Below are 16,696 nucleotides of genomic sequence, written 5' to 3'. Positions count from 1 at the left end.
TAATGCCACCCTTACGTGTTTTAACTTAAATTTCTTGAGCAAATCTTTCAGATACTGTCTCCTACGCCCGGCATAAAAAGAGCATAAAAATATAAAGTGGAGGGTATCCTGTGGAGATCTATGATCGCAGCCACAGGGCCCTTTATCACTAAGTTTATCAGTAAAACCCTCTGGCACTGCTAATAAAAAGTGGATAAGACCAAATCTAAAACGGGTCATTAAAAATCTTTCATGTGGGTTAAGTACAAAAGACAGATAGGGTTCTATACCAGTGGTTGTTTTGACCAAGGCATGTTCTCTCACAGTCCGCTTTAAGAGTTCCGCCTTTTCACGAGTGGTAACCAGAAAATTAGAATGCAAGATCTTTATACTCCCCTTGTCGCTGGGCCTGATTGTCTCGGGTGCACTGTACAGTTACTCACGTCCCAACTTCATAAAGGTGGTTTTGACGTATCGCAGCCACAGGATTCTGCTGCTATGTTCCAACTTCAAGCAGTCCAATAAAACAGATTTTGTTAGTCCAGAGTTTTCATTGAGCCATATTTCAAGCCAGCAAAGGAGTGGTCTGACGGCCACCAAGTCAGAGATGTAGCTGACCCCCAACTCCTCGTGAATGCTGAAAGTAGGTGAGCTAGGCGGAACTCTCAGCAAGCTTTTCAGATATTTATTTTCCATATATATATGAACCAACAATTGCCCTGAAGCATTCCGAGAGCACTCGACCGACGTTCCGCCATCCGGCTCTGATTTGAAGCCTGCCTTCACACTCCACAATTCTTTAAAAGTGCCGACGCGTTTCAGGGCTTCCATGCCCCTTCATCTTGGGCTGCACAAAAGAAAATGGATGCACGCATTATTTTCATATCCGGTTCCTTTTATTTAATTCAAGCCCCTCAGTGGGCGTTTGCTTAGTGCACAGTCCATCTGAAGCTTTATGGGACTTGAAGTCCATAATGCGCATACACTGCTGACTTTAAGTAAGTTCCATTATTCTTTTGTTATATTGTGCTTGATTAATTAATTACCTTGAGTAGGTTGCTTTGCGCTCAGACAGGTTTTTTGACAAGGAACGCTGTGCCAAAGAATCCCACATAGTTGGAGACTCAAGCCTCGCCCCGCTGGAAGTCACGTTTTACTGCCTGCAGGCGATGGTGTCTCTCGGCACGGCCGGGCTGCCGTGTGCAGATATGAACCAACAATTGCCCTGAAGCATTCCGAGAGCACTCGACAGACGTTCCGCCATCCGGCTCTGATTTGAAGCCTGCCTTCACACTCCACAAGTCTTTAAAAGTGCTGACGCGTTTCAGGGTGTCCATGCCCCTTCATCGTGGGCTGCACAAAAGAAAATGGATGCACACATTATTTTCATATCCGGTTCCTTTTATTTAATTCAAGCCCCTCAGTGGGCGTTTGCTTAGTGCACAGTCCATCTGAAGCTTTATGGGACTTGAAGTCCATGATGCGCATACATTGCTGACTTTAAGTAAGCTCCATTATTCTTTTGTTATATTGTGCTTGATTAATTAATTACCTTTGCGCCACTCATCCATAGAGTTACTCACACACATAGTCACTCATGCTAATAAAGAATCAAACATCCATTTACTTGCATATACAGTTATACACACACCACCACACTTACTTCTACAAAAACTTACACATACTTAGTCTTTTAAACAATCACTTATAGAAACACATACTTATTCATACAGGAACTCTTTCAATCTCTCACTCTCACATATACTCACTTATATACACCAATAGTCACATATACTAGTTTAAAACATATGTAGTTACTCATAAAGACACTATTGAGACAGTAATTCACTCACTAACACACCCGTGCACACACTCATCCACCCATACAGTCCTGCACACATGCTGTCTTCAACACATACAAACAGTGAGTCACTCATTCATGCACCTATGCACTACGCAATACCCTCCACCGAACCATACAGACACTCAGACACTCATACTGATACTCAAAAAAACAACTAATAACCTATATAGACACTCATGTAGCTACTCACCAACCCATGCAGCCACTTATACACAAAGTGAGAGACTGATACAGATATTTACATATTTAAACATTACTCACTAAGCCATGTATTCACTAAGATACACTTAATCAGTCAGTTATACAATCAATTTTTCAAAAACAAATCATCCATTTAGACACTTATATACCCATTTATTCTTCCATCGACCTTGAGATATACATATATAAAGCATATGTAATTTTCAGAAAAACACACATTCACTGGATGATGTCATCAGTGATGTCATGAGTGATGTCATGAGTGATGTCATGAGTGATGTCACTGACCATGTCATGAGTGATGTAATATGTGACATCATCAGCAGTGCATTGCGGGCGCGCGAGTTATAGTTAGCTGAACTAACTATAACGGGGGAATTTCAATGGTTTTGTACGAGTGAAAAGTCCAGCCAACTATAACGCCCCTGAAACCTATGTTTTTTTTAGTGAATTTCTAAGGTTTTTTTAATGCTAATTCCTAACTATAACGTGCCTGAAACCTATGGTTTTTTCAGTGAATATATATATATATATATATATATATTACCTACTGGCGGTCGCCAGTAGGTAGTTATAGTTAGGACCACGTTTCCATAGGAAAACCTCAACATTCTATTTTGAATAACTTTGGCGCCGGTCGACGAATCCTCGCGAATTTCTCAAAATAGGTGGGGCGCTACGCTCCGCTCCTACCCTGAAAGTCTCGGGGGGATCCGTCAAGCGGGGGCTGAGATAAAAGGGGGGTCCCAAAACGCGTTTTTCCCATGCATTTTTCCATAGGACCTTTAGAACGAGCTACAGCCCGAACGGCTGAACAGAATTACTCAAAATTTGGCAGAGAGGTAGTCCCTAGGTCAAGGAAGTGCCTTTTGTAGGTTTGGTGTAAATCTGTTCAGTAGATTCTGAGAAAATAGCCTTTAAATCAATATATATATCTGAGCCCGCTTACGGTACGCTTACCGTACGCTTACGGTAAGCGTACGGTGGCGTGCGCGAGCGCGATTCTGATTGGCTCTTAGATCTTAGTAAACATTCGAATCGGCCGAAACCAGGAAGCGGCGGCCGCCATTTTGTGTATTTCACTCTGAAAAAAAAGAGTGAAAACAAGGAAAGGGGGCAATGAGGAGAGTTACAGACCCCCTAACATTTGTAAGGGGGTCAAAGAAGGACAGAAAAGTACAAAGAAAACATTTATTGATTTTAAAAAAAATCACGGGGTACGCGTACGGTAAGCGTACGGTAGGAAAAAAAAAAAAAATGAAAATCAGATTTAAGTGTTTAGATATTAGGGGGCTCTAAAAAGAGCCGTTGTGTTTATGAAATGATTTTTTAGTGGTACCTACAAGTAAGTACCGATGCAGAGTCTAAGGTTCAAGAGGAAGACTCTGTTCCCTTCATCATTGAAGTGCACACCATCTCCTCTATAAATGTCTTGCATGTCATAACGCAAGTTGTTGTGGTAAATGGCACCCATACCATAGTCACGGAGGAAAGCAGAAACAGATTTGTTGACGTGCTTTCTTGCTTTGTCATCGCACCGCGTGCCCACCGTGCGTGCACGGCACTAACTGCGTAAAGTGGGCGCGCGGTGCGCGAAGCGCACCGCGTGCTCACTGTGCGCGCACGGTGCGCGAAGCGCACCGTGCGCGCACGGAACGAACTGCGTTAAGTGGGCGCGCACGCTATGAATGGCGTAAAGTAACTTAGCATTCAAAAAACCGTACAAATTCACTGAAAAAACCATAGGTTTCACACACGTTATAGTTAGGAATTAGCATTTAAAAAACCTTGCAAATTCACTGAAAAAACCATAGGTTTCACACATGTTATAGTTAGCGGAAATTTTACTGATAAAAAACCAATGAAATTCCCCCGTTATAGTTAGTGCAGGCAACTATAACTCACGCGACCGGAATCTTCTGCTGATGACATATGTGTCTTTATGAAAAAAAAATATTTGTAATATATGTATAGCTAAAAATGTATGGAAGAAGACATGGGCAAATAAGTGTCTAAATACAGTATTAGCATCAGCAGAGGATTGCGGTCGCGTGAGTTATAGTTGCCTGCACTAACTATAACGGGGGAATTTCATTGGTTTTTTATCAGTAAAATTTCCGCTAACTATAACATGTGTGAAACCTATGGTTTTTTCAGTGAATATATATATATATATATATATATATCCAAAGTTCACTCGCGATTTCTCTGCCTCTTTACTGGCGGCGGGCTCCGGTGAGGTAGCGAACCTCGTTACATCAATCCAAATCCTTGTGATTCTTTTTGTCAAAGAAACCGAGCCCAAATCCATATGTGTGGTTCAAGAAAGAATTTATTTGTTACATGGCAAAACGCCTGACGCGTTTCGGAGCAGCCGCTCCATTGTCACGGGTCATTGAACGTTTGTTTTCTCAAAGTATAAATAAAGTGTTTCACATCACATAATAAAGAACATAAAGGTAGGACTACTACACCACATCAGGGTCCCAGCGAAAATAGCAGCCATTTTGAAGTGGTATTATAACTCATCATATACATTATGTCGCGCTGTTTTCTCATACAATATTACACCAAAACATTTCGTTTGGACAATAAAGTTCACATAATTTTCACATAATTCTCAACATTATTCGTGAAACATTTTGAAAGTTAACGCCCCAGTAGGCTGACATTCAATATCCCACGCTTACATCATTTCAACCTGTTAGTTATATAATTTTCTTTTACTCCATATAAAAGATAAACCATTGTCAATTCTGCCCCAGTGGGCCTATATATCATAGATATCTTTGGCTTTTTTGCTTTCATCCTCATCTTGTGATGATGGTGTCTTCGTCTCCTACAATATAAAAGCACAAATATATGATCAATGATCACTTACACATATTTAAAATACAAACTTATTCAGGGTTACACGGATCATTTAACAATATCAACACATTGCATTTAGAATTTCGTTTGATGTTAAGTTTTTATCCTAGGTGGACAGACAGCTCCTCATCCTTGTTCAATCCTAACGGGTGCATAGTTTCGTATCTGATAATCATTTTTTATTCTAACCGTCTAAGTTCTTTGAGTCTGTTTCCCCCTCTTTCTGAGATTGGAATTCTCTCTAATGCACAATATTTCAATAGATTCACATTTTTATTGTGTTTCTCTTTAAAGTGTTGTGCTACCGGGTATTGCTTGTCCTCATTGATAATAGCCCTTCTATGCTCCAGAATACGCTTTTTAACTTGGTGAATCGTACTCCCAATATAAATTAATGGGCATGGACACATGAGGGCATATACACAGTAATCCGATTTGCAGGTTAGATGTTTATTTATGATAAACGGTTTTTGATTTTTAGATAACTCAATTTGTTTGACATTAGTACTGTATTTACATGCTTTGCATGATCTACAGGTAAAAAATGTCTTTATCTGTTGGCTCTTAATCATTGTTTGTATGGAACTGCTACATAGCATATCACCTAACGATGTGCATTTCCTGAATGTAATTTGTGGAGAGTCTCCCACATATTTTTTCAAAGTTTTATCTGTACTGAGAACATTCCAAAATTTCTTAAGGCATCGTTTAACTACCCAATGTTGATTATTGTATGTGGTTATAAACCGTATAGGTAAATCCTTATCATCATCTTTACTTTTAATTTTCAATAGGTCCGTTATGTTTATCAACTGAGGTCTGTTGCATGCTTGATTTATTGTCTTATTCGAATATCCTCTTTCTCTAAACCGGGATATCATGTTTTCTTTCTCTTCCTTAAAATTAATATCCAAACTACAATTTCTTCTGGCTCTCAATAGTTCACCGTACGGGATACTATTGATCAAATTTTTTGGGTGGCAACTATCTGCATGTAGTAGACTGTTACCAGAGGTTTTCTTTCGAAACAGTCTACTCTCTAATTTGTTATCATCGACTCTTAATTCAACATCTAGAAATTCAATCTTCCTATCATGGATTGTACTTGTGAACTTCAGATTAAAGTCATTATCATTTAAAGATTCCACAAACTTTACAGCTTCAGTTTCCGAATCCCTCCAGATACAAAAAACATCATCGATGTATCTTGCCCAGAGAACGACGTGTTGGGTAAAGGCGTTGATTTTCCTCGCCACCTGCTCCTCCCACCAGCCAAGGTACAAACCCGCATAGCTGGGGGCGAAGCAGGTTCCCATCGCCGTTCCCTGGGTTTGGCGGAAGATAACATGATTGAATAGAAAAAAATTATTCATTAAACATGCTTTCATCAAACAGAGCAACATTTCAGTGTGTTTATAATAAAGCAACTCACGTGATTTCAAGAAATACTGACTAGCCTCTATACCCAATTCATGCGGGATGCACGTATAGAGGCTGTTCACATCTAATGTCATTAAAAGCATGTCCTGTTCCCATACAATATTCTCAATCAACCTGAGAAAATCACCTGTGTCACGTACATATGCAGGTAAAGATTGAACATTAGATCTTAAAAAGAAATCTATGTATTTGGAAGTGTTCTCATATAAACTTCCCTTAGAGGAAACAATAGGTCTTCCAGGAGGTTTTTTGTCATCCTTATGAAGCTTAGGCAAAAGATACATTACTGGCAGTTTCGGATGTTCACAGTATAGAAATCTAAATTCATCCTCGGTTAAAAGTTGTTCTTCCTTCCACTTAACCAAATTATTTCTATATTGTTCATTGCTTTCTTCATAGCACATCCTATCAGATCTTACATATTTGTTCACATCATTCAACTGCCTATTCCCCTCATCTAAATACATTTGTAAGGGCCACACCACAATATTTCCGCCTTTATCAGATTTCTTTATTACAATCGATTTATTCTCTTGTAATTCTTGCAGTGCCACATACTGTTCAGGGGTAAGATTACATCTTATATTGTTTTTACTTTTGCCCAGCTTTTTCAATTCATCCTTTACTCCCTTCTCAAATATTTCAATAGCATCACAGTGTATTTGCGGTAAAAAAATAGATTTAGGTTTAAAACCGCTATCACTGCTGCTGTCCAAGGTTAATTGTTCGGTAATCATAATGTTCTGTACATTCACATTACCTTCATCACTGCCCCCTAGTTCTTGCAAGGTTTGTAAAGTTTCCAAATCAGCAATAGTTAAGTTAGAAACTTCATTCGTTGCTGCACATTGTAAACTTTTTTTATGTTCATACCACTTTTTAAGTCTCAACTTTCTAGTAAAATGGAACAAATCTATTCTTCCTTGTGTGTAGTCAAATCTCTTAGTGGGACAGAATGTTAAGCCAAGGGATAAAGCATTAATTTGATCAATAGTAAGTGAATAATCTGATAAATTTACCACAGTCAATCGATCCGCTACTTGCTGGTTGATTTTCCTCGTGTTCTCATCCCTTCGAAAATATCCACTTTCCCTGGCTTTCTTGCGCCTTGCCTTCTTCCTCCTCTGGTGCCTCGACCACGACCTTTGTTCTCTTGTGGTCCCGGACTTCCTAGTCCTTGACGCGCAATGGCCATTAGGTCGAATTCCTTTAAAATTTTGGATTTTACTCCACTCATGTTCCACTTGAATATTCTCAGATGCTACAACCACAATTTTACTGAGAGCCAGAAAAAATTGTAGTTTGGATATTGATTTTAAGGAAGAGAAAGAAAACATGATATCCCGGTTTAGAGAAAGAGGATATTCGAATAAGACAATAAATCAAGCATGCAACAGAATTCAGTTGATAAACAGAACGGACCTATTGAAAAATAAAAGTAAAGATGATGATAAGGATTTACCTATACGGTTTATAACCACATACTATAATCAACATTGGGAAGTTAAACAATGCCTTAAGAAATTTTGGAATGTTCTCAGTACAGATAAAACTTTGAAAAAATATGTGGGAGACTATCCACAAATTACATTCAGGAAATGCACATCGTTAGGTGATATGCTATGTAGCAGTTCCATACAAACAATGATTAAGAGCCAACAGATAAAGGGATTTTTTACCTGTAGATCATGCAAAGCATGTAAATACAGTACTAATGTCAAACAAATTGAGTTATCTAAAAATCAAAAACCGTTTATCATAAATAAACATCTAACCTGCAAACCGGATTACTGTGTATATGCCCTCATGTGTCCATGCCCATTAATTTATATTGGGAGTACGATTCACCAAGTTAAAAAGCGTATTCTGGAGCATAGAAGGGCTATTATTAATGAGGACAAGCAATACCCGGTAGCACGACACTTTAAAGAGAAACACAATAAAAATGTGAATCTATTGAAATATTGTGCATTAGAGAGAATTCCAATCTCAGAAAGAGCGGGAAACAGACTCAAAGAACTTAGACGGTTAGAATCAAAAATGATTATCAGATACGAAACTATGCACCCGTTAGGATTGAACAAGGATGAGGAGCTGTCTGTCCACCTAGGATAAAAACTTAACATCAAACGAAATTCTAAATGCAATGTGTTGATATTGTTAACTGATCCGTGTAACCCTGAATAAGTTTGTATTTTAAATATGTGTAAGTGATCATTGATCATATATTTGTGCTTTTATATTGTAGGAGACGAAGACACCATCATCACAAGATGAGGAGGAAAGCAAAAAAGCCAAAGATATCTATGATATATAGGCCCACTGGGGCAGAATTGACAATGGTTTATCTTTTATATGGAGTAAAAGAAAATTATATAACTAACAGGTTGAAATGATGTCAGCCCACTGGGGCGTTAACTTTCAAAATGTTTCACGAATAATGTTGAGAATTATGTGAAAATTATGTGAACTTTATTGTCCAAACGAAATGTTTTGGTGTAATATTGTATGAGAAAACAGCGCAACATAATGTATATGATGAGTTATAATACCACTCCAAAATGGCTGCTATTTTCGCTGGGACCCTGATGTGGTGCAGTAGTCCTACCTTTATGTTATTTATTATGTGATGTGAAACACTTTATTTATACTTTGAGAAAACAAACGTTCAATGACCATTGACAAAGGAGTGGCTGCTCCGAAACGCGTCAGGCGTTTTGCCATGTAACAAATAAATTCTTTCTTGAACCACGCATATGGATTTGGGCTCGGTTTCTTTGACAAAAAGAATCACAAGGATTTGGATTGATATATATATATATATATATACACTGAAAAAACCATAGGTTTCAGGGGTGTTATAGTTAGCTGGACATTTCCCTCGTACAAAACCCTAGAAATTCCCCTGTTATAGTTAGTTCAGCTAACTATAACTCACGCCCCCGCAATGCACTGCTGATGACGTCACATATTACATCACTCATGACATGGTCAGTGACATCACTGATGATATCACTGATGACATCTCAAATGACATCACTGATGACATCACTGATGACATCATCCATTGAGTATGTTTTTCTGAACAGTTTTATTATGTTTAATATATATAGGGAAAGGCCTGTTGAAAAATAAGTGGGTGTACAAGTGTGTGAATGGATGATTTTCTAGGTGCGTAACTGAGTCTATAAGTGAGTCATTAAATGTATCTTACTGCAGACTAGTGACTAAACTGTGTGAATGTCTGTATGTGTCTGTGTGTTGGTGTATAAGTGGCTGCATGGTTTTGTGAATAGCTATATGAGTGTCCATATGGGTTATTGATTGGTTGTCTGAGTATCTGTATGGGTGCCTGAGTGTTTGTGTGGGTAGGGTGTGTGTGACTCTGTGACTAGATGTGTGAGTGGGTGATTCAGTGGGTGCATGTTTTTAAGAGTGCATCTGTGATGGACTGTATGGTTGGGTGAGTGTATGTATGGGTGTGTTAGTGATTGAATGTACATCTCAGTTGTAAATGTGTCAGTAACTACATATGTGAAACATATGTGTGTAAGAGTATATAACTATCTATATGTGAGAGTGTGTGATTTTGGGAGTGGCTGTATGCGCCATAGTGCAAGGATATCTGTGTCATGTGCTGTTTGTTTTTCTGCAGGAAGACACAGAATGTGTTAGTATTTTTATGAGTAAGTCTACTTGAGTGTTTTTAACTGTATGGGTGAGTAAATTTTACTGTGATTAATTATTTGCATGACTGACTAGATGTGTCAGTACCTCAATGGATGATTGGCGGTGTGTGAGTGTCTATATAGGTGTATACATGCACAGAGCGACTGTAAGTATGAGTGACTGTACAGGTGAGTGAGTGGAGATGTATGTAGACCTAAAAGTCAATGAGTGTGTTGAGTAGTTATTGGTATTGGAGTATCTATGGTTGTCAAAATGGCCGTCTGATATTTTGAGTCGGTGTATCAAAGGTTATATTAGGGTGTGAGAAGATGCACTAATTTATCACATGGATGACGTCATCAGTGATGTCATCAGTGATGTCATTTGAGATGTCATCAGTGATGTCATCAGTGATGTCACTGACCATGTCATGAGTGATGTAATATGTGACGTCATCAGCAGTGCATTGCGGGGGCGCAAGTTATAGTTAGCTGAACTAACTATAACAGGGGAATTTCTAGGGTTTTGTACGAGGGAAATGTCCAGCTAACTATAACACCCCTGAAACCTATGGTTTTTTCAGTGAATTTCTAAGGTTTTGTAAATGCCAATTCCTAACTATAACATGCCTGAAACCTATGGTTTTTTTCAGTGAATTTCAAAGGTTTTTTAAATGCCAATTCCTAACTATAACGTGCATGAAACCTATGGTTTTTTCAGTGAATTTCAAAGGTTTTTTAAATGCTAATTCCTAGCTATATCAGGCCTGAAACCTATGTTTTTTTTCAGTGAATTTCAAAGGTTTTTTAAATGCTAATTCCTATCTATAACTTATCTCTGAAGATATCATGTTTAATGATTTTGATTGGATTTCTATATTTTTCAAATTCAGTGTGTCATTTCATTAATTAAATTTTTTTTTAAATACTTTTTTATCACCATTTTTAAATGTATTTTTTTAATTAATTCTTTTAAAAATTAAAAAATATTATTTGAACTTAATGGGTTTTTCAAACATATTTTTTTATATTTTTCAAAATATTTTTTTAACTATATGTGCAAAACTTTATTTTATATATTTTTTTCCATGTTTTTGGATCCGCGCACCCAACGCGAGAGAATCCGTGCACCCAACGCGTTTTTTTTTTTAAAAAAGGGGGGCCCCAGGGGGTCCTTCTGGGACCCCCTAAGCACCTCTAGAGGGTCAGAGTATTTCCACTCTGCCCCCTTTATATTTTTTACACATTTATTCCTCTTGCATCTTCAGCCTCGTTTCGACCGAGGCAGAAAATGGCTGCCAACAGTTCCTGGTTTCGAATGTAGAGAGACACTCGACAGCCAATTAGCATTCAGCGCGCGATCGGGAGGGTGCGCGCTCGGTTCGGGGAGGGTGCGCTTACGGTGCGGGTAGGGTCCGCGGATCCTCCCCGGCCATAGATATCACTAACTATTTTACCCTAATTTTCTCAGGAACTACTGAACAGATTCACACCATATATGCAAAAGGCACGAGTCCTAACTGAGGACTACCTCTTTGCCAAATTTGGTGTCATTCCGTTCAGCGGTTCGGGCTGTAGCTGCGACAACAGATCCTATGGGAAATTGCATGGGGAAAACGTGTTTTGGGACCCCCCTTTTTTCTCGGCCCCCGCTTGACGGATCACCGCAAAACTTTCAGGGTAGGAGCGGAGTGGAGCTGGACAAAAGTTTGGAAAATTTTGCGAGGATTTGTCCACCGGCGCCAACGTTATTCCAAATAGAATGTTGCAGATTTCCTATGGAAAAAAGGCCTTAACTGTAACTATCTACTGGCGACCGCCAGTAGATTATATATATATATATATATATATATATATATATATATATATATATATATATATATATATATATATATATATATATATATATATACACAAGCTAATTTTAGCTTGCCTCACGGCCCGGTTTGTTCTGGAATTAGGGCTGGACGTTGGGGACTCGAGGGAACTTTGGACACATCCTTTAATGGTATTCACCAGCCACTACATGGCTCCCCCTTTACAAGGCAGTTTCAGTGCTCACTTGGGCTTAATTCGACACTGTTCGGAACTTACCATCAATGTTCATGCTGGGAGCTGTAGTCTGGCATTTGACTGCAATCTCCCTAATTGGAGCAGGGTCAGCTGTTCTCCCACCAATGGGAATGCCGGAGTAAACTAAATAAAGGAGGGAGGATGTGAAAACTAGTTGATATGGCATCTGATGAAGGCTATGAAGCCAAAATGCATTATGCCATGTTTTCAACCTGTGAATAAAAGGTTCCTTTGATTTTCCTGCTGTGTCCTTGAACTGCTTTGCAAAAAAGTAGCCGTCTTCATGATTTTTCGCGTCTTCCAGGGGCGCTACAAGGACCCGTCTATCAAGAGTCCTGAGAGATGCTGACAATTTGACTTTTTTGCATCAAGGGATTGATACTGATCAGGACCGCCTCATGAACTGGCCAGGCAAGTTAATTTATTAAATGAGTCCAGCCCCAGTGGGCTTGTGCTCCCACCCCAATGGGCGTATGCTGCAATGCATTCTGGTATTAGCAGTCTCTACAAAACAATAAGTGGGTGTTGCTGTGTTGCTCTGTATCATGAAATATAAAATCCCAAGTGGGTTGATGAAAGTTGGAAGCGCTAAGCTGAAGAGCCCCAGTTAAGCAGCGGTTCATCTACGCTTTCCAACAGAAACCCATGGCACCACAGACATCAGTATGTTTCTTCTTTTATTTTATGCTTTTAACCACCACAGTGCATAGTGCAATCTCATGGACAGTCTAAGGGGGGTCATTAGGATAGCGGGAGGATCACCACCCCCCGTATGGCGGTGGCGATCCACCCGCCAAAATACCACCGCCGGCATTGAAATTTCCCCCGCCACATTTCCATGGCGGGGGGGGGGGGGGGGGGGGGGCCCGGCGGACAGAAAGACCGTCCGCCGGTTTTCCGCCGGTAGGCAATCCGCCCGATTGCCTACCAGGCGGAAAAGCAGTTAATATGGTGGCGGTGTCTGGTAGACACCGCTATCCATATTTTGATGCATGCGGGGTATTGCCTTTCGTTGCCGCCACGGAAAGGCAGGCGGTTCTCACCATTGGGGGCCCATATCAGGCCCCCAGGGATTCTGGGGGGTGGGGGGTGCACATGGGGGGTACCATACTCAACATGGCAGGCACCACGCGGTGCCTGCCTCGTTGTGCATGGAACTGCACAAAATGCCTTTTTGGCATTGCGGCGTGTGGTGCTGGGAGCACCGCCTGCCGCAATGTCAACAATGCAGGATGCGCCCGCCAGTGTGGCGGGCGCATCCCAATGTCACCCACGGGACCCCCGCACCTATGGCGGGCAGTCCCCTTCTACGAAAGGATGGCGGGCGGACAAAGTCCGCCCGCCATCCTAATGATGCCCTAAGCGTTTCGGCTCCCAGCCTTCTACTGGACCATCTATATAGGAGCTTTTTGGGAAAACACATTATACATATATATATATGTATATTACAGAGTGGCGGTGGTGTAGTTATAGTTAGGGTTGTCAGAGATAGAAATTTGTCTGATATTTTGCCCCTTAATAACTTTGCACCCGTTTGACGAATCTCCCTGAAGCTTTCCAGAACTAGTCCTCATTGTACATTGGCAGATGATCTAAACTGTATTTGACGTAGCGCCAAAACAGCAGTACGGATTCAAATGAAATTTCACAAGAATGTACAGTATACTATGTAGATGATCCTTTTTTACATGGCAACAAAATTGGTTTAGTAATTGTTACTTGATAAGGCAAACAACTTAGTGATATCTGTTGTTAATTAATACTGCAGTACTAGCGCAGTACATAGCAATGACATCACAAATTATCCTTGGCAACTGGCAGATAGCTCACAGTGGACAGGCAATCTAGTTGGATTAATAAGAGAGGTTTGGCTGTGTGCTGTATATTAAAATTAAACATATAGATGGAGAGGTTATAAATGTACTGTAAGTAAGCTTCAGAAAGCCCACATAAGGTAGTAGTGGTAGGAATATGCCATTTAACATGTGTATATTCTTTTTAAAACATTTACGGACTGCCTCAGAAGCACCACAGTAGTTTTTAGGAAATACCACTGTACCACTAAAATTGAAAACAATTAATTCACAATATTAAATAATATTCTTACATGAGCCGTTGGTTGTTTGGAACAGGAAATAAACTTAGATATGTTAGATAAGCCAATATTTCAAGTTTGAAAGGAAGATATGGTTTCCGTAGGTGGTAAAATGGACACCATGTATGCTACTCCACTCTACACCACGCCACTGTATGCCACTGCACAATATGCCACTATACTTTACCCCACTCCACTCTACGCTATTACAGTGTGCACCACTCCATTCTAAACAACTCTACAGCACAGCAGTCCACTATACTCTGCCCAACAACACTGTACTCCACTGAACCACAGTCTATGCCCCTCCACTCTACCACACTATACTCTGTGGCACTCCACTGCACAACAATGTACTCCTGTAAATGCCAGTCTACACCACTTTAGTTTAATTTCTGTCACTGTACAACACTCTACTCCACTATGACACTCGAACCCTCTTTACTTTACTCAACTCTATGACACACTACTCCACTCTACTGTACTGCACTACATTACTCCACTGTGCACTACTCCACTCTACACAACTCTATGACACTTATTTTACTCCACACTATCTAACTCTTTTCTACCACACAGTAGTGCACTCTACTCAACTCCACACTACTCCATTCTATAACACTGTAATCCACTCTATAATCTTCCGCTGTATTCCACTCTAGGACACTTTTCAAGACTGTACGACACGACAGACCATTCCACTGAATGAAACGCCACACCACTCTATGACACTTTGCTCCTCTGTATACCACCCCAGGCCACTAACTCCACTCCTTGTCACTCTACTGTACAACATAAAACTCCACTCTTTGACAATTTACTCCACTCGAACCTACAGAACTCTACTCGACTCCACTTCACTCTACCCCACTATATGCTGTACAACATAAAACTCCACTCTTTGACAATTTACTCCACTCGAACCTACAGAACTCTACTCAACTCCACTTCACTCTACCCCACTATACATCCACTCTACTCCTCCATTTGACAATCCACTCTATACCGCTTCACTCTGCAGCTCTCTCCTCCCCTCTATGCAACTTCGCTCCACTCTTCAAGACAGTGATACACTCTATGTCACTCTACAAGACTCTACTCCACCCTATCTCCATGCACTCCACACTACTCTATCCGAGGACACTCCACTGTACAACACTCCACTCCACTCTACAAGATTTCTCAACATGTTACGACACAACACTCCATTGTAACCCACTCCAATTTAAGACACTTTACTCGACTCAACACTATGCCATTCCACTCTACTGAACTCCACGCTACTGTCCTCTAGGATACAGTACTCCACTGTATGACACTTTACTGCACTATATGCTACTCAACTCTACTCCATTCAACTCTACTCCACTCTACGACACTGTCCTCCATTGTACCGTATGACACTCCATCTAACAGCACTCCACTAAACGACACTGGACTCTACAATTTGAAACACATTTTTATTGAAAAGAAAAAAATGATTGAAATTCAAAGAAAAAAACAAAGGTTAAAATGTAGTTAGAATTAGGACAACTGTATTTATTCTTTCTATACGAACCAAAGTTAAATAACACAAACATTAGAAATTGTAAAGTTATAGTTATACCATACATTTCTAATGTACACACCATATTTAAATTACTGTCACTTTATTTCTTCGTTCTATTCAAACCAAACTTAAAGGTCCCAAATAATAAACATTTAAAAGTTACAGTTATAGCTTAAAATGTATAATTTATCCACCACCTTCACATTATTATAACTAGTGCTCTTCAGTACACACTGTTTTCAACTCACTAGCAACACACAACAATAACTATAATTCACCACTCTACGATGGAACTTTATGAACATTAATTTATTGAATGTATTTAATGAAATCCAAGAAATTAAGGAAGAATAGCCCTAAAGTGACTGGCTAAGGAGCCTCAGGGTTGTAATGCCTACTCTCAGGTACTACATAATTTTGATAAAATAGACAAGATTGAGGCCCTTCATCAATAAACAGATTTAACGCTGAATTAAAAACATACATTTTATTTTTACTTTTGTTTGTTGCACGAGTCTACACTAAAACAGATTAAGCTGGAACAGAACATATACCAACACATGTTTCATGATGTGACTAATACTTCTGTTGCTTCATCGGATCTTTAAGGTTTTTATTGTTATTTATCAATATCAAAATGACAAAAAGGTAATCATAATTGTGAGTCCGTTTGAAGCAGCAATCTGCAGGTAATTGGGGATTTCTTATTTTAACTTCTAACAGGGCCCAAAACAAAGGCCTCATTTAAATTGCCATCAGCTGTTCAAGTATCACCCTATCTGAGAGCTATTTGGAGCCTAAAATCTAGATGCTAACAAAATGGATGGCAACAAGGGCAGCAACAGATTGTTATCACTGCACAAGTACATTAGAGAAACTAGGATTTGGAGGCAGGCGAGTGATTTTGGTAATCCCCTGTATACAAGAAATATAAATGCAGAGCATCTGTCTATATG

General features: G+C 39.7%; 1 protein-coding gene across 3 annotated transcripts in view; it reads right to left on the bottom strand.

Moving 5' to 3' along the window:
* The window catches only part of FGF1 (fibroblast growth factor 1), a 433,963-nt gene that overhangs the window by 361,003 nt on the left and 56,264 nt on the right, over window positions 1-16,696 (bottom strand). For 2 of the 3 annotated variants that reach the window (XR_014966683.1, XR_014966682.1), the window contains 2 exons: window positions 7,375-7,633; window positions 4,359-4,883 (listed from right to left, as the gene is read on the bottom strand). The exons of the other annotated variant lie outside the window; for it this stretch is intronic. The gene's annotated coding sequence lies outside the window, so the exon portion shown is untranslated. Of the gene's footprint in view, window positions 1-4,358; window positions 4,884-7,374; window positions 7,634-16,696 lie in introns of those variants that run through there. 3 annotated transcript variants of the gene reach the window in all.

The sequence above is a fragment of the Triturus cristatus genome, chromosome 7 (genome assembly GCF_964204655.1).
Source record: "Triturus cristatus chromosome 7, aTriCri1.1, whole genome shotgun sequence".
Lineage (NCBI taxonomy): Eukaryota > Metazoa > Chordata > Amphibia > Caudata > Salamandridae > Triturus > Triturus cristatus.
This window is presented reverse-complemented; position numbering and strand designations above follow the sequence as displayed.